Here is a 19331-nt window from a genome sequence, read left to right on the forward strand (position 1 = left end):
CCTCAATAAGGTGGCCCAACTGTGTGTGTGTTATTTTTGTTGTTTCTAAGTTTGGATCCTAAGCAGAGAAATTGTGCTAAGGCCAGGGAAAGTTTTTAATTTTACTCCAAAAAAAAAAAATAAATAAAACAGAGGACGTGCCAGCAAGCAGGAACTCAGTGTAAACCTTTTAAATCCCACCTCTTACAGGTTAGGGACTTTCTGTTTCTTTTGATTTCCCCAGATTCGGGATTCAATTCCTGAGTTCCCTCATCAAACCACAAAAGGAACTTAGCCATTAGGAGAACTGCATAATCGGGTCCTGTGTATTTGAACGGCAATCATGGAATGGTAGTCAGAACTCCTCCTTGCTAGTAGATTTCAGTATCGCCCTAAATAGCTTAGGTTTTTAAATTCTTCTTCATAAGGCTCATTCGTTATTTAAAAAAAGAAAAAAGTTTGTCCATACGTTGATTGCTTGAATAGCCTATTCCTCCTTCATTCAACAAGGTCAGTACCTAGGCTGTGGTTTTTATTCTCCATTCAGCAACTTCCTCTGACATCCATTTTAATAAATACGAGTAGCTTTGCATTTGGGTCACACCTTTCTAGAGTAGCTATCTGTGTTAAAACTATCATCTTGGTCACTTACCAGGGCATCACAGAATTGGGAAAAGGAAATGACATAGCTAGGTCAAGTTCGTGTGAGCACAAAACTTGAATCCAGGTCTGACAGCTGGTCCTATAAGGTCACACTCCACACACACACACACACACACACACACACACACACACACACACACACACACACACACACACACACTCCTTCTCTTTCCTATGTACTGTTATCTAGAGTTACAGCCTGGAAATGAACTGAATACCATGACCTGCATCTTAACTATGTCCCATCCTCTATTTCAAAGTAAACTCGGGGTGAGATCTGTGCAAGTGGGTTTGTTTACCTTGGTGTTTTGGTTCTTACTTCAGCTTCCTTATCCACTAAAAGACAATCCCACCCACTCATCTATTTTACAGGCATTTTCAGGGTCTATAAATGGCTTGGAGAAAGGTGAGGGTTTATTATCAAAGTGGGCGGAACAACAGTCCCCCAAAGATGTCCATGTCCTAATCCCTGTCAGTAAGAACCTGTGAGTAGGTTAGGTTACATGGCAAAGGGGAATTCAGTTTGCAAATGGAATTAAGGTTGCTAGTCAGCTGATTTTAAAAGAGGGAGATTATCCTGGATTATCCAGGTGGGTCCAAAGTAATTATAAGGGTCCTTAAATGTGGAAGAGGGGAGCAGAAGAGTGTCAGAGCGGTATAATGTGAGAAAGACTCAACCGGCCCCTCCTGGCTTTGAGGATGGAAGGGGGTATAAGCCAAAGTATGTGGGCAGCCTCTAGAAGATACAAAAAGAAAATGGATTCTCTCCCAGAGCCTCCAGAAAAGAACACAACCCTGCCCATATCTTGATCTCAGCCTGGTGAGATCCATTTGTGTTGTTTAAGCCACTAAGGTTGTGGTATTATTACGTATCCACAGGAAACTAAAGCAGTTACTAAAATGAGTAAACTTCTAAGGACTGAAACAAGTTCTAGATGGACTGGGAGAGCTGAATGAAATAACAGAGTTGCTGGCACAGTGTCTGCCTTGTAGGTCACCAAAACAAATCTGATAAGAGAGCCAGCAAGACAACAGGGGTCAAGAGAGCATATAGCCAGCCAGGGAGTGGTCACGGGCAGACTGGAGCTGCCCCGGGGTGCCCTGAGTGTGGACACGTGCTAAAAATGACAAGAGGTTGCAAATCATCCCATCTGTTGGGTCAGAGACCCTCGCTGACACCAAGGTAGACAGATGATCCTCCCCTTGTCCCCACACTCAACCCCCCCCCCCGCCAGCTGCACCCATTTTGTCTCTTTTGGGTCCCTGCTACCCTGTTTAACCCCCTCAGGGCTGCTCTCAGCTCACATCCCAGAAGCAGGAGTTGGAGCACTGTAATCTGCCCTGGAGTCAAATCCCCAAAAATACCTCTGGGGGTCAGTTTCCAGAGTCAGGGATGGGGCAGAGTCACGGAGCAACTTTATCCTTATTCCGTTCTTGCTGGAAGATCATTCCTGCTTCACAGACATCTTATCACAGGGCCTCCAGGGACAGAGGCAGAGCAAATGCCAGATTTTAAAATTATTTCCTTCCAGCTGTGCATTAATATTTTATTTCAATCTTGCCCCAAAGCCCGCTCAAGATGAAAAGCTTGAGGGGGTTCCAAGGGTGGATCAGAGCCAAACTGATTTTTGTCCATGTCTCTAGGCCCCAATTCTCCCCCACCTACAGCAGCCATATCATTAAAATGAAAATCCTGCCCTGGAGAATCCTCTATTCCTGCAGATTTGCACACACCTAGCACCCTAGCCAGGCCTCAGAGGCTCCTTCCTGGTCAATTCAGCAGCCACATGAGCGTCCACTCTGACCCACATTCCTGGAACAATTTCTTTTGCAAATCAGCAGGTCTTAAGCAAACAAGGGAACATTCAGGACATTGAACTACACAATTAGCTGAGGGTAAATCTGGCAAAGCATCTGGTCTGCTCACCAAAATGGAAAGGCAAAAAAAGTCCAGCTTTTAAAATTAAACATTAACTGTGTAAGGTTAATTTTGTGCAAGTCTGCGTGGGGTGGCGCAGAGAGACACTGGCTCTGTACGAGGGGGTAGGGACTGGGATTCCTAGGATCGCTCAGGGGAATCATCGTCTGATTGGGACAGATGCTGAACATGGAGACAAATGTAATTTAGCACTGCCAGAAAATGAGAGCAAATAGCCAGTCAGCTTTTGATGGCATCTCCTAAAGTCACCTTTCAGCGGGGTCTAGCATTTTACTAACTGTGAGCCTTAGAACCGTGAAAAGGACACACTGGATAAATCAAATGAAAGATATACTCCCTGATCTCTGGGACCTTATGACACACATCTTATGTAAAACCCTGTACCCCTCTTACATAATGCAAGGTCAAAAACACAGGTCAATGAAACAATAAGAGGGCCACGGAGAGTAGAAAGGAGCGGTGGCAAAGGTATTCACTATTAGGTCCTTTGAGCCACCTCCGGCTCGGGAACATTTGTGTTGAAGTTCTGTAATCGCTACCCCCAACCCCCCTACCCCCCAAGCCCCTGCTCTGAGAATCAGAAAGATCAGTGTGACAGAATATTTCCAAACACTGGAGTAAAATAATACATATAAATATCAGGAAGATCAGTCAAGCTGGTTTTCAGGGAAAAAAGGAAATCAGTATTATCTTTTCCCCCACTTTTGCAGCAATAGGCAGCCCCTATAATAGAAATGATGAGTCAGATAGGAAAGTCATGACTACTTTTCTACTTCATTCTGCTCATCTGAGGAATTCTTATGTAATTCTCCACCAGCTGACTTTGCAGTATGACCATCCTTTTTGGTCAAAGTCAGACTATTCTGAACAATATGAGAAAAGGGGGTAGAAAAAAGATTTCAGTGGCAATAAATACAGACTTGGAGATACGGAAAAATATCAAAGCACTCAAACAAAAGCTGAAAACTATACGGAGGTTACCCAGAGTAAAGTGTCTTAGTGGACCACAAAACGAGCAAAAGTCAGCAGGTATTTAAAGGACAAGATAACACTTGAGAGGCCAGAAATAAGATCAGAACATGTATGTGCTATATACAATTGGGGGAGTTAGCTTCATGTGACTATTTAAGTTTAAATTAATTAAACATAAATGAAATGTAGAATTCAGTCCCTGAGTCACACTAGCCACATTTCAAGTGCTCGATGGCCACACATGGCCAGTGGCTACTGTACTGGACAGCAGAGATATAGCGTATTTCCATCATTGCAGAAAGTTCTCCTGGAATGCTTGCTACTCTAGAAATAGAGGAGCCCTGGAAATAATCTGGACAACTACCACCTAGATCGATGGAACCTTTGAGAGAGGCAATAGAGACTAAATTAAGTTTTTTAAACTTGGAAAGGAAAAACGTGAAGGTGACTTTAGGCTTTAAAACTATGATAACTGTTGAGCGAAGTCCAGATGTTTTTCACTTATTTGAAGAGCTAAAGCAGAAAGCTTGTAGATTCATCATAAAGAACCTCTAATTGCGAGAGGACTGGACACGGGAAGAGAATAGGATGGAACACTGTCAAATTTGTATCCTGGGAAAGATGTAAAAATAAGGTAGTGACCTGGCATCTAAGATTTTGTATTAGGGGATTGACTAGAGTGAACTTTGTCTTCAGCATCAACTTGTTTTGATCAGTTCAAGTCCACACACACAGTAATCAAAGGACAGCCACAAATAAGCGTTGCTGCACGAATCCCCAGAAGATTTTGTTTTGGTCTCTCATACCTATGGGGGCTGTCATCCTGAATCACAGCCTTAGATGTTGAACCCAAAGTCTGACCACTTTCCCCCCCCCCACAGTCTCCTTTGTTTCCAAAGAGAATTAGAGAAGCTCACCCCAGCCTTTCCTTTGAGCAGCCCCTCCATCCTCTTTGAGAAGCTACAAAGGCAGAGCCCATGGTGACCTCAGACACACTGACTAAATTGGCACGGCTATGGTATGACCCAATGGGTAAGAGCCTAGGCCTTGAGTTCCAACACTTCCTCTTACTGGCTGGGCAACCTTGGGCCAGTCATTGAACTTTTGTATTAGACATTCTCTCTTGGTTGCAGGTAACATTTTCTTTTAAAAAATTGAAAATTTATTGGTTCATGTACCTGAGAAACCCAAGGGTCTGCTCCCCACATATAAGGAACCTACATTTTAGGATCTCTCACTCACAATACTCCTCTTTGTTACCAGTTTTGTTTATTAGTCTCTTTTGGTGGCAACTGGCAAAACTCCAACCCAAACTAGGTAACATAAATAGGGAATTTATAGGCTCATTTTGCAGTTCACACATGTCACGTATCTGCTAGCTCACCTTGTTGGTGTGGGGCAGCAGTCTAGCCTCATAAGAGTTCCACTTTCCCTGGAACCTTCTTCAGCTTCTCGGACTCCTGGGCCAGGTGTGTGTTTAGTTTTGCAGTGGAGGGTGCCGTCTTCTCCTGCAGCACACTCATACCACTGGTCAGAGGCAGCGCAAACTAGCTTGGGTTTCAGCCCTTCTGGGGTCCCACCCCATGCATGTGGGTTCCAGCTTGTGTTTGTTCTCTGCTACCTTATACCCACCTGCCCTTCCCAACTATCTTCCCTGGGGACTTCAGACTTGAGCGTTAGACACAAAGTCAACAGCCTTACAGAGATTCCTTAACCAGCTCCTGTAATTGCATAAGGTCACATCCCTGCCACATACACTCCCCATCTAAGTGGTTCTGCCTCTTTCCTTGGACCCTGACAAGTGAAACCAGAACTTCATTTTTCTGAATTCCCCCCAATCTCTCTTTTGGGCTTAAAGGAAGTAAGACTCTTTGGAAATGGTTTCTCGAGAAACACAAGTTAGGATAAAACTGGAGCTGATGATTAAGGTAAACTTCAAAATGATAATTAAAAAAAAAAAAAAAACAAAGAAAATTGAGGTGGAGGGGAACAACACCACAGTATCAACCACATTCTAACTTCCACCCCAGAGGCACAGCAGATGAAATAAATGAGACCAGCAGCCTTTATTATTTATCCTGATTATTGGCCTGTACTTGCCCAAGGTCAAGCACAAAACCCATGCAAGAGGCAATGAAATGTTTGGGCCAAGGAGAGGAGTTCAATTACTTAAATCGAGCAGTAATCCTTTTCTCTCTGCTTACATATAACCTTAAGGCCAGTGACTGAGGATGTCCATCACTCCCATGTATGTGCACCATGAGAATTTCTTGCCATGTACCTTTCTGCGCTTGGAGACTTGGCTGGGTGGGTCCCCAGGGGCAGCTGCCCAGGACAGTGTTCTCTGGACTTCCTCACTCCCTCCCTTGCTACAGGAAGCAACAAAACAGCACATGCTGCTCCCTTCTCTGCTCCAGAGGGAACTCAAAACAGACAATGCTGGCTAAGAAAGGAAGTATTCCCATCCCATCACATGAAGGGGGCGGGGAGGGGAGTTTAGGAAAAAGTGAGTTCACTTTGGGACTACATCAAGGCACCCCTCAGGATAGGGAAGCTCAGTGGTTTCTTGACCCCCCTCCCAACTCTGTCCATAAATCTCTCCTCCTTGGATGTCCCTATCTGAAATTTACGACTACAGTAATTTATTGTGGACTCAAGTCACTATCATGTAAGATAGTTTGATCATCTTTTTGCCTTTTAACAGTAAGTAGAGACAGCAAAGAGTGGGAGGGTTAATGGCATCTGGTAAGGTTTTGGGGGATGGTGGTAGATAATAGGAGCCAGGTAGTAGGGCAGGGAAGCTCTGAAGAAAGGGGACAATGAATGGTAGCTCCAGGAGCCACCACAACATGAGTGCCTTGGACTGCTCAGTGGTGTGTGGGGCTATGGGTCAGGGGGCCCCTCAAGGTAGGAGAGGGCACATAAAGGAATGTAGAAAGACCCCGAGCTTCCCTCTGCCGAAGCTTGGCCTAGGCCTACATATCTTTCCTCCACATACCCTTCCTGTCTTCCCGTATCTCGGTCATTTCAAGGGTCATGTCAGGGGCCTGGCCCATGTTCTCTGTGATAGGTCAGATGCCTCTGGCTTCCTGCCCCCCATCCTTGACCTTCATAGCCACTTGTCTCAAGGGCTGGCCCGTGTCCTTTGCTTCCTCTGTTTGGGGATTTCTAGGATGCTTTGACACTAGTGGGAGCCCACTTACCTCTCCCATGTGCCCAGCCCTGACATACAAGGGAGTGAATGCCTCCACTGGAAACTTCAAACAGTGGGTGAAGGGAACTGATGGATGAATGCCTCTTCTGGCTGATCGTGTGGACAATCCTGAGAAATTATGTTTACATGCTCCTCAAAATGTCCTGGGTGGGATTAAGCTCCACCTACACAGTGATGACCTTGATAACACACCCATACTGTCTTTTCTTCCTTCCTTCCTTTTTCCCAGTCCCTCATTTCTACTCCCTAGGATCGCCTCCCAAATACACTACCTGCACATAATCTCTTATCTTAGGCTCAGCTTTCCACAGGGGGGTACCCAGGACAGCAGAAATAACTTCTCTGTGTAATCCCAATAAATCCCAGGGCTCCACGAGGCTCAGTCTTGACAGGTTGTCCAATGCACAGTCTAGCAAACAATAGTGGCATCAGGAAAAGGAATTTCAATCTTTAGCATGTATAAAGATGCATCAAAGAGAATCTAACACTTTCTAAATTCTCCTTGTCTGGGCCCCAAACCATCTCACAGCTACTCCAGACCCCTTTGCTTGCCATTATTGCCCTTATTCTTTTCAATCTCTTTTACTGTATGAATGTTTTTAGCTTCTCTGGCTTAAATCAGTCACATACACATACCCCCTTTCCATCTCTCTACAGAAGCTATTCTGATTCGGGTCCCCAGAAGAGCAAGCAGCAATCTTCTTTGCTCGTGGTGGTAGAGGAATGAGGGACTCCTACTCCCTCCCAGTCCCTTCCCCCTTTGCTTCTGGGATAACAGTTAGACTTCAAGCTTCCAGGGCATAAACCTAGGTGTAAATACTGGTCTACATAATGCCTGGATAGAAGCCCACAGCAAACCTGCAGGGAGACCACTTTTTTCCTGTCATGACACACACGGAAGTGGGTATTTTTTTTTTTTAAGATTTTATTTATTTATTCCTGAGAGACAGAGGGGGAGAGAGAGAGAGAAGCAGAGGGAGAAGCAGGCTCCCAAGGAGCAGGGAGCCCGATGCAGGACTCGATCCCAGGACTCTGGGATCATGACCTGAGCCGAAGGCAGATGCTTAACCATCTGAGCCACCCAGGCGCCCCTGGAAGTGGGTATTCTTATACCATATACTCAGGTACATGGATAAAATTGCCATCCCAAAGGACAACAGGCTCCCTATCTTGCTTGGCACAGTGTCCCCCATTTGCAGTGTGTCGGACCCCCCTAGTTGGGAAAGCTGTGGGGTGTACAGGTAGTGACCAGGGCCCTCCACACCGTGGTAGATCCTGAGAACACGTGGAGATCTGGCGCGCTCTCTCTCTGTCTCTTAGCTTCTAACGAACACAAGCACTTGCTTGACATTTTCCTGTACATTCTTACATTTTCCAACTGCCTCCCTGCCCCCATCTACACATTCCACAATATGGCAATTAATTGTTCTCTGCTGTTCAGCGGCACCGGTGTGCACAGCCATGACTACGGTCTTGCTTTGTTCCCAGTTTAATCAGTGGCTGTCCCTGGCCATCCCTCAAAAAACAGACCAAACCAGCCAGCTGCAGACCCAGCTGTCCGCGAGCACCGACACTGGCATTCACGTGGCCACAAGAGAGCCCACACAGTGCCCAAAGAGAGCTCATTCTTCTCCTTTCTCCTCCTCACAATTGACAGGCTCTGAGGAAGGAAACCATGAGCTCTGGGCTTGGCAGCGGGGCAGGAGGCTCTTGTTAACAGCTTGCCTTCCTGTTTATATGGGGTCTGGCAAAACTGTTAATTTCTCTCACAGAGGTGACAAATGGGAAAACCAGAAACGCCAAGGAGTAGCAGCTTGGAAAACTGCCTCAGAGAGACTTCTTGAAGCAAGGCAGGGGCTGCAAGTGTGTGTTTGGTGGGGGTGGGGGGAGCATCTTGGGTTTCAGTCCCAAGAGGAGGACATCCCTCCAGAAAGATGCACTGAGCCCCACTGTATGGGCCTGCCTCACCTGCTGTTCTGCTTCCCACCAATGGGTCCCTAGAGAGTAAGCATCTGGAATAGGACCTGCAGGGTCTCATGCCCATTATCCATGAGTGACTCTGATCTGGCCCTGAAGTGGAAACCACTCTGGGAAATACACCAGGATTCAATGGCCCCCTTCCTGCTGCCTCCCCCTGGCATCTTAAACCCTGGGCAATGTTTCTCTGCCCTGGCTGTACATTGAAAGCACCTGGGGGAGAGTCTGATTCACTTGTCCTGGGGAGGGAGCTGGGCCCTGATCTGTTTTAAAAGCTTCTCTAGTGATTCTAATGAGCAAGCCCGGGTTGAGAATTTTGGGAAGGAAAAACTTTTCCTCTACCCTCTTGGGTTCAGTAACTGAGGGACTGCAAATTTAACTGTCAAAAGATTAACAGGAGAAAAGGAATACAAGTCCATTCATATTTTACATGCATGGTAACTCACATAAAAGAAGTCCAACTCAAAGAAGCAGTTAGACTCAGAGTTTATATGCCCTTCTTAACAAAGGTAAAGAGGGTTTGGGCTTTAAGGGGCAATCAATTATGGGGAAGTGACTAGGAAAGATATGGGGGGAAAATGAATGTAAGACAGGGTCATTTTAGTAAGGCTTGTTAATGCAGACTCATCTTGGTGCTGACTCCAGGGATAAGAGTTGTTTTTCTTTCCTGGTATGGGAGAGGAGTACAACTTCCAAAGGGAAATCCATGCCACCTTCACAAAGGGAAATTTATGCCCCACTTTTAGGTAGATAAGGTGAGGGCAAAGAATTCTTCCTGCATCTCTTGCTTCTCAATTGCTTTTAGCTCAAAATAATCCTTATTCCAAAATGGTGTATTTTGAGGTGGCATATCCTAATCTCCTTCAATAACTACTATAAAGGATAGACTGTTGTGTTGTTTCCATTATTATTGTAAATTAAATGTGAGCTCATTTCAGAAAGCTGTTTATAGGGGTAGGGCTGGAGGCAAGGAATGAGATGAAGGGACAAGTCATTCCAACAGGCATAGCCCCCTGCTAGGGTGACCAACCATCCTGATTTGACAGGGACTGGGGGCACGGGTTTAGGGAAGTGTTCCCTAGATGTGGATCTTTGGGTGCTAAAACTGGGAGAGTCAGTCACCCTACTAGACCCCAGGGTGCCACGGACTGCCTTTTATCATGGGTTTCCTGGGTCCCTGAGCCTCTTGAAGGCAGGCATGGAGTATTATTCCTGTTTATATTCCTTAAGGATCTGCCATATAGTAGGTGCTCATTATTCAGTTCCTGAATTTGCTGCCTCCTGTTTAATACAACAAAGGTCCCCAGCTTCTGATATTTTATGTGGGAACGTTACCATGCTTTCATGGCCTGAAGAAAGACATAGTGTTATTTGTTCTAGAGAGAGGAGCAGCTTCCGAGTGGGTGGGAGAGCAGGTTGTAGGCTGGCTTTGGGAGACTATTTGCAAGCCTGTGGACCCAGAATGCTGTGACTGCAGAGAAATGGAGCTATTCTCAGCCTAGATACAGAACTCACTTAAATATCCCTGTGCACACAATTCCCATCAAAGGGACTGGATTACAAAAATTAACTATTTTGGAGCTTTTTGTCTCTTACAGAAGGAAAACCAAGATATATTCTCCCTCTCTCCTTCAGTCTTACATGAAGAGGGTAAAACGAGGAGTGGTAGCTTTGTGGAGAACACTGCAGCTTTCTACTCAGGCATTCTGAGGACTCTCAAAGCCTGACAGGCTGACAGGCAGGCCTTCTAGAAGCTAACAGTGAAGACCTCCCCATCCCACCACACTGGCCCCCACCAATCCTTAGTGTGGCCACTTTGGCTTCCTGCAGAGCCCTGGAGACCTGCCAGGGTCCTGCTCATCTCCTGTTTGGGAGGCTCCTACCCAGCCCCTCTTACTTCTGGTCCTTCTGCAATGGTTGGCTCATGGCTAGGCAACTCCAGGAAGTCCTACCTCCCCCTCTCTCTTCTGGACATTTCTAAAGCAGGCAGAGTCCATATCACACTGTCCAGCATCCCTCTGTGTTCCTTTCTGGAAGTAACCAGGTAATTCATTCTGCCAACATCTACCTTGCTGATATATGCTCTGCCCCTATACCTCAGTCTTGGTATTCCTGGGACTATGTGAAAACCTGGGTGGCTGTGGTCTGCCCACCTGCTCACCATGGTGTCTAACCAATAGGAAAGTAGTTTGAGTGGTGGTGGGGGAGGGCATAGTGTTGGCTCTGCTGCCGTGAGGCCTTGGGTGTGCGTTCTCTCACATGATCGCCTTCCCTGGTTCTGTATTGTGGGCATCCCTCCAGAACCTCCAGGATTACAGGCTGTCTACCATCTCTGCTACAGTCTCCACTATGTCCTGGGCTCCAAAATCCTGGCCAGATCCTCAGCTCAGCCCCACAGACAGCAGCTGAGCACACAATCAGGAGACTCACTCTGGAGTCAGTTACCCTGAGTTCCAGCTGTGTGGCTAGATCCTCCCAGTATCTCAGTTTTCTCATCCATAAAATAGGGATAAAAACAGTGACCCACTTTTGTTAAAGCAATTAGCACAGTACCTGAGACATAACAAATACTGGCTCTTATTTAATATTATGTTAATGGAAGGGAGAGAGGTCACCTGATTAATGTGAGTCCTATGCCCCAAAGTTTTCCCATCTTTGGGTTGGTTCTTATTGTTAGAGGCAGTTCTGGTCTCCCTGGGAACTTCTAACCCCAGCCACTCCTGGGTTTCTGGCCTATGCCTCCCAAAAAGGCCAGCCAGGGCCAAGTTCTAAAAAGGTTTCCTTTAATTGCCACCGATATAGTCCATTTCTAATTTCTTTGTATGTGCTCGTTTTGATCTCTCAAACCCCTGTGGGCTTGTTGAGGCAAGCAATTCTGTCTTGTGCAATTTCTTTATCTCCCACCTAAGCCTAACATAGTTCTAGGCACTGGTTGAGTGACACATTAGAATCTGGGAGAACCCAAAAGCAATTTTCTACTCATGTTACCTAATGTCCCTGAGACCAGAAATAACACTAAAGGGAGCCCCCTACCCAGCCTTGTTAATCTTGGACATCTTCATCTGGACTAGGCGAGTTAACACCTGCCTTGGATTTTGGTCAGTTGGGACTGTGGAGTGACAATTAGGAGAACTTCCAGTCCTAGTCTTTGTCTACTCCCTGAGGTTTAGAATAAGCCCAAATAGCTTTACTGGGAGGCAGACAGGACAGATACCAGCCAAAGTCAATAAATAGACATCCTTTCTCCCTCAGTTTTATTTCCTCAGCAGTGCACCATAATAATGCTGAGCCTAGAGTCTGCAGTAATAAAACAGACGTGAGCCATGAAGAGGCTATAATTCTAGGCTGCACGGAAAGCCCCAAGGCTCGTCCTCCATGGCCACCCTTCTTTTACTGTAAAAGGAGCTGTCTGTGGCATCTCTGAGGTCCCTCTGGCATTTTAGAGCCTTTGTTGGAAAATGCTTCTACATTAGCATTAAGTCTGTGCTATCCTTGAAAACACTGGCTGAGTAATAAGTGAGCTAACCGACTTTCCATAAAGAACTCTAAACTCCCCCCAACTTGTCTGAACAAAATATCTGTATTCTGAGCTACCTGCTGTGAAAGCTGAAACCCCATCAAGTTTTGCTTTAACACTATTGCTCCTGGGGCTGAGGGCTGGCCCCCCATTCTAGCCAGGGTCCTCCTTTCTCTGTCTGAGTCCTTGCTCTGCTCTGATACAGATACAGGCATATTAATGGGGCCAAGAGTCCTTCTGCCAGATGGAATGAAACACCATAGACCTACTGCAGTCAGCAACCCTTGGAGGAGAGTCCAGACGTTAAATGCTTTGCTGTGCAGAAACTGACAACCAACAGCAAAGCCGACCAGCCCTGGCCCACCATGCACATCATATTCCTGCCTGGGCATCCAGGCTCAGCCTGTCCCTTGTCTGAAAGGCCCTCCCTTCTCCTGGGCACATGACAATCTTACAGTCTTTCAACACTCAGCCCTAACTCCTCCCTCTCTTCTCGCCATTCATTCAGGGTGCCTTTATTGAACACCTATTGAATTTCAGGGAGTAGGCTAGGGATGGGGATATGAAGATGAAACTCATAGGACCTACCTGCAAGGAGCTCCCAACCTAGGAAGCCTTTTCTAATGACTCCAGCCCACAAGCACATGTCCTTTCTTGAACTCCTGTGAACATCATATGGTTGGTCCAGCCGTGGCTTTCACTAACATTATCCCCAACTTATAGATGGATTTAAATGAGTCCCTGGGAGATTCAGAGCATTGTGCAAGGTCACTGAGTCAGTTGGTAGTTCTCCACCTATCTCTGCGTTGGTCTTATTTCCACAACTGGCCTCCAAGCTTCCAAGGAAGTGGACAAGACACTTTAGCTTCTCTACCCTTATAGCCAACTGCTTTGCCTGCATTTAGAGCCCAATAAAGGCTGATGACTTGGTGATTGCCCTTGGGCAAGCCCAAGGTCACAGGACTGCTCTGCATGGGACCCTACAGCCCAGACCCTGCATCTTAAGAGGCTGAGTTTGTTCTCCGTTGCTCTGGACTCACACCCACATTGCCATGGTAGGGCCTCCTTGAGAAGCAGTAGCTTTCAGCTTCCGGAAGTGGACCTCCATCTCAGGGTTTACAAACAGCTTTTGCTTGCTCCAAAGTTGCTATTCTCAAGACAGGTCATGGTAAGAAGCCCTCAAGACAGGAGAGGTTTACTTAAATACGGGTCTTGGTTGCTGTGTTCTTCCTCAGAGAAAAATCACATTATCCTGGTCTCTTTTGCCCATGAGCCATTTGTGGGGAATAAGCGATAATGAAGAAAATGGAATTTTCCTCCCGAGGAAACTTCTGGGACAGCTCCTTGTGAGGGGCTGTGGTCTTGCCAGGAGAGCACAATGTGTGGGAAGGATTAGTGGAACTGTGCAGGAAGCTCAAGTGGACCGGCCCCCCAATGGTGGGCCAGCCACAGTGAAGTCACTGAGGACCCTGTGGGCTGGGCCTCTGGCCAAGATGGGTCGGCCTGGTTGTCACCCAGCCAAAGGCCGCTGTGCCCATGAAAATGTTCCTCCACAGACACAGCCTCACTTGCGACCCACAGGCTATGGGCCAGAGTCTGCCCGGGGCGGGGGGGGGGTGGGGGGGGGTGGGGGGGGAGTGGTTATCCCTCTAAGGGCAGCCAGAGCAGGCGGGGTAATTTAGGAAGCAGGAAGTGAGGACTCTGCATGGGAACACTCAGATTTCAGGATTCAAGTCAGAACCTCATTGAAGATTTGGTTGATGCCTTTGCGGCAATTTAAATGCCCATCTCTCCAGAGCAAGCTCCAGAATCTGGTAAGCTGGAAGAGAGATCTCTGGGCCTTGGAATGAAATCCTGGGGGTAGAGAAGCAGGGAAGGAAGTGCTCAGAGTAGAGAGAAAAGGTGTTCCCCCACCCAGAGGTGGTCAGTGTGGTGAGAGAATGTGACTAATAAGAACTAATTGTGCCAAAGGGAAATAAACCCACTCTAGGGGCATCTTCCTAGAGCTCAGAGACCAGGGAGAAGGAGCCACCCACAAGGTGACCTTGTTTTAGGGACCAGGGAGGGAAAGGAGAAGACACACTCTGGAAGAGTACACTCAAGGCACTGAGAACATCAGGATACAAAGGCAGAGGTCCTAGGGATGGGCTAGGGATGGGCTTTCTCAAGGGCAGGGGACAGGAAAGAAATAGGACACTTTCAGACAGACTTGCCGCCAGTCAGCAGGACCCAGGGGGGCTGGGTGGCTGACAGCCAGGAGACAGCCTGCTTCTAGGGCAACAGACACCGCCTCTTCCCAGAGACCATGAAGTGTCAGCCAACAGAAAATCCACCTGGGCCTCCTTGTGCATTTTCTTATTCTCAGGAGCCAGGAATGTACCACTTCCTTCTGTCTCCCTGACCTCAACTACACTCAGCAGAACAGCTGGGGAGTCTCCAAAAGTGATTTGCCTCCCATCACCTGGCAACAGGCAACAGGCAGACTGAATAACCATCACCTTTAATTTTTGTTTTCTTGAAGTAAAATTCCTTAGAAAGAGCTCTGAAAATGAGAAGAAATCCTAATTTGGCAACACCATTGAATATTTCCATATTTCAGAGCAATTCAATCTCTGGATTTTTAGAGAAAGAAAGAAAAAGGAAAGGAAAGAAGGAAGGAAGGGAGAAAGGTGGGTAGGAAGGAGGGAGAGACGGAGGGAAGGAAGGAATGAACTGAAAAGGACCTAAGCAAGAAGCTAAATTAGCCCATGCAGTTTGATAATGAAGATAAAAGCCCTAGCAAAGTTCTCACTTCCCCAGATCACATGTGGGACAGGGCCAGGTGACCTCCCAGCCTTGCTCACCACATCACCCAACTCTGGGCCCATTTTGAGGGAAGAAGAGCTTAGCAGTCTCTACAAGCCCAACCACTTCTACAGGGCCTAACCTGAGGCTGGAATATGCCACTAGCCAATTTACAGAAGTTCACTCTTGTATATTAAAAGTTGCCTGGGGGCGCCTGGGTGGCTCAGTTGGTTAAGTGTCAGCCTTCCACTCAGCTCATGATCTCAGGGTCCTGGGATCGAGCCCCTCATCGGGCTCCCTGCTCAGCCCTTACACATTGACCAAAGCCACTACAAGCCCAGGTGTCCCCAGCTCTGAGGCTGTGGTTGAACACCTGCAACCCCAAGCCTTCAGAGCCAGACCCAGCTGACCACCATGGTGCTGAGAATTCGGTTCCTCTCAAAGAGGTCCCAAGTCACAAACACCTGTTTTCACAATGAGCATACTCAGTGCCTTGAGTATACTCTTCCTGCTTCTCCCTCTGCCTCTGCCCCTCCCCCCCGGTGCTTTCTCTCTCTCTCTCTCTCTCAAATAAAATCTTAAAAAATAAATAAATAAAAGTTGCCTTATAGCATATGCAAATTATAAATTAAGTGTGCCTGACATGACAAAGTGCATTTGTACATTTTCTGGAACAATAAAGGTGTTCTTTGGCTTGGCCCTCCAGGGCTGCCTTGACAAAGGTAAAAGAGATGGCTGCCTGCTCCGGCTGCCCCCCATGGTCCACATCCAGGGATGGGGTGTGGGGCTCCTAGGTTGCCTCCTGTCCTGTTTGCTCTGTCAGACTCCCCTGGCCTCCCTCCGCACGTCCCCTCCCGCGTCTGATGGCCCCTTTGTCCGGCTCTCTGGCAGTGAGTTCCGTCCTTGAGGTCAGATTTGCTGGCACACAGGACTAGGAGCTTCTCTGGATCTCTCCTGTGTGTACGTGCCTGTTCTGCCTCATCAGCTGGGCCGGAAGATGTTACTCTTTTAAGATTTTATTTATTTATTTGGCAGAGAGACACAGCGAGAGAGGGAACACAAGCAGGGGGAGTGGGAGAGGGAGAAGCAGGCTTCCCGCAGAGCAGGGAGCCCGATGCGGGGCTCGATCCCAGGACCCTGGGATCATGACCTGAGCCGAAGGCAGACGCTTAACGGCTGAGCCACCCAGTTGCCCCAGATTTTACTCTTTAGCTCTCCCATGTTCACAGGGGTGTCTGGGATGAACAGTCTGCACTCTGACAACCGTCCACCCCAACACCCACACACACCTACCCACCAGCTCTACCCAGCAATCTAGAGATTAAACATGGTGGTGACAGACCCAGGAACAGCCTAAGTCAGGGCCCCACTTGTAGTTCTAAGGAAAGCCACTGGTTTTTTTAGGTGACAAGTGACGGTCCTTTGGGCTTTCGATTAAGTGTCAAATGATTCTTCCATCTGAAGGGTTCTTTCGTCCGTCCCGGAAACCCCAGCAGGGCAGGACCTGGTGTGAATGTGCTGACACACCCATCACCTCCACCCCATGCAGCCTCAGCCCCCGCAGCAGCTTCTTTAAGAGCAGGGAGGTAGTGGGGCCGGCTGTCTTCACAGAATCACATGGAAGAACACCAGAACTGGGATCCATCCTGGCCGGGGATGAAGTGCAAAGGAACTGTCTTAATGGCAGGGAAGGAAATAACTCTAGCCCTTACACATTGACCAAAGCCGCTGCAGGCCCAGGTGTCCCCAGCTCTGAGGCTGCAGTTAAACACCTGTGACCCTAGCCTTCAGAGCCAGACCCAGCCGACCACCATGGTGCTGAGAATTCGGTTCCTCTCAAAGAGGTCCCAAGTCATAAACACCTGTTTTCACAATGAGCACCTGCTCTCTGACTAGAAAAGACAGCAGACATGGCATGTGAAAGCCCAGCAGCAGGCAAACACTCCTGTCACCAGGCCCCAGTGAAACTCGCTGGCTGCCCAAGGCCCTGCCGCCTGGCCCTTGGGGGAGTGAGAGGCTCCGGGGACACACGGCCTCTGTGCCTCCAGAGCTGGGGGAACCCAGTGGGCCAGAAACTCCCCCACTCTCCCAGCCCTGAGTCATCACAGCCCCACCTGGTCCTGCAGGCAGAAAAGAGAACCACTGAATTTCAACCACAGGGCTGAGAGCTTAAGAGGCCATTAACGAGCAGCCTCGCAATGAGACTAAGCAGAGCAAAGTGAGACAGAACTCTGCCAGGAACCAGAAGAACATCAGTTGGCATCTGGGGCAGAGGCCCGTTCTGCCTTTGGGAGTCCTTGGCTTGGCACCAGGGTGAGGCTTCTCAGAAGTGTTTTGACAAGAATACTCCAGAAGTCTCTATGGTGTGTCCAAGTTCATGCATCCATAGAATGTTAAAGTGGGAAGGGACCTTTTGTGGGACTTTTCTAAGTCCTTTCTCCTCTGTGGGCCACAGTTCAGTTTGCTTATCTGTACAAATGAAGGCCTTGGACTAGGTCCATGGGTCTCAACTCTATCTGCACATGGGAACTACCTGGGGATACTATGATCATGAGCTTGTGATTTCCGAGATTGCTTCCAAGTAACCCACGGAGCCGGGTGTTGGGGGTAGTCAGCGGGTGGAGTGCTATCCCAAAACTGGCCAAGACTTGTACATTGTTTAAGTGGGACGAGGGGCTAATGGAGGGGGGAGATTATTCTGTTTACTGGACTGTTTTTCTGAGTAAAAAGAAAAATGAAACTACTAGTGTCCGAAAACTACCTATTCCTGATTCTCACCTAGAATCTATTAAACTGGAACATCTAGGGGCTGAGGCCCTGGCTTGGAGTTTTTAAAAGGAGTCCCCAGGTGATTCTAGTGTGCATCCAGGATCAAGAGCACTGGTAGATGCTCTCCATGGTCCCCACATGCAGCTGAGCCCCTGAGCCACCCACACCTTCAACCAGACATAGCAAGTCACATTCAGATCCCATTTGCTTTAACTGCGCACTGCTGGAGCCCTTCCTTTCGGGACAAGACGGGAGGGCCTTGAACAAAGGCCCTCGATTGTACTTAGAATAGGGAGCCCCTGTTAGGCTGTTACCTCTAGTTAGCTCACTCTGCCTCAAATACTGAGCCCTCAAACTGGCTGCTTCCTGAGGGCTCCAGGACCACCTATGCCAGCTCAGGGAGGATGGGGGTGCTGCCCCTCCAGGTGCCTCGGGAAGTTCTAGGCAGGACTGATCCCGCGCACCTGTTACAGTGAGCGTGAACTGGGGCCTCGTTTTCAGTCTCCTCGTGTGGCCAAGCTGCCAGGCCTCCCACCTCTCTGAACACAGCAAGTCACATTCCTATTGCATTGGGTTTGACTTCCCAGCAGACACTGAATGTTCCTGGATGGCTTCCCAGCATCCTTTCTTTCCCTGCTGCCTTTCGGTATCCGGGACCAAGCAGCAGCAAACAAGCTCAGTTTGGATTTCCCCTCAGGATGTGCAGCTTCCTGGGGCCCCTGAGAGGTTCTACGTGCTTTCACTGCCCCCCTCATTCCAGAAGACCAACTGCAGCCCCCTGGGCCTCCCACCCTCTGCCACCCAAACTGATCTTCCTTCACTCTCCGCACTGGTACAGACCTTTACATTCTAGACTTAGCAAACTCCTCAGAAGGTTTCCCCCTCTCTGTTGGACCCTTCGTCCTTTGTTAATGACCGATTAGCTCCACAGGGGAGAGGGTGGGCCTTTCTGAAATGCAGGAACTTCCAAGTTACTCTGCTACTTCGTTACATAGGTACCTCTTACTGCCTTTTCTGTAGCTGAAGTTGGTTCTCCAGTTTGGCATTTGAGGCTTTTCCTGTCTCATTTCCCAGTACTTTGCTATTGGGAAAAAAAGAAAAAAAATTTTTAAGCCTTCTACTTTGGTCGGTCTGGTCTGTGTATGTCTCCCAAATGTTCCCTGTACCTTTAGGTCTCTGCTCAGGCTAATCCTCCTGCTTTGAAAAGTGGATTGCCCTTTTCTCTACCTGCCATCCTTAGTACTTGTCAAACCAAACAACAATAATAGAGGTTAAAACTTTTTGAGCATTGTGCCAACAGTGCTAAGCACCATCTATGCATCATCTTATTTATTCCTCAGAAGACCCTCAGTCACTTAAAAAAAAAAAAAAGCAAACCTTAGACTTACAGAAAAGTTGCAAAAATAGTACACAGAGCTCTGTGTACCCCTCACCTAGCTTCTGCTAATGTTAACATCTTATACAACCATAGTACAATTATATTTTTTTCTCCCTAATGCCCTCTTTTTGGTCAAGGA

This window comes from Zalophus californianus, chromosome 8 (assembly GCF_009762305.2).
Source record: "Zalophus californianus isolate mZalCal1 chromosome 8, mZalCal1.pri.v2, whole genome shotgun sequence".
Classification (NCBI taxonomy): domain Eukaryota; kingdom Metazoa; phylum Chordata; class Mammalia; order Carnivora; family Otariidae; genus Zalophus; species Zalophus californianus.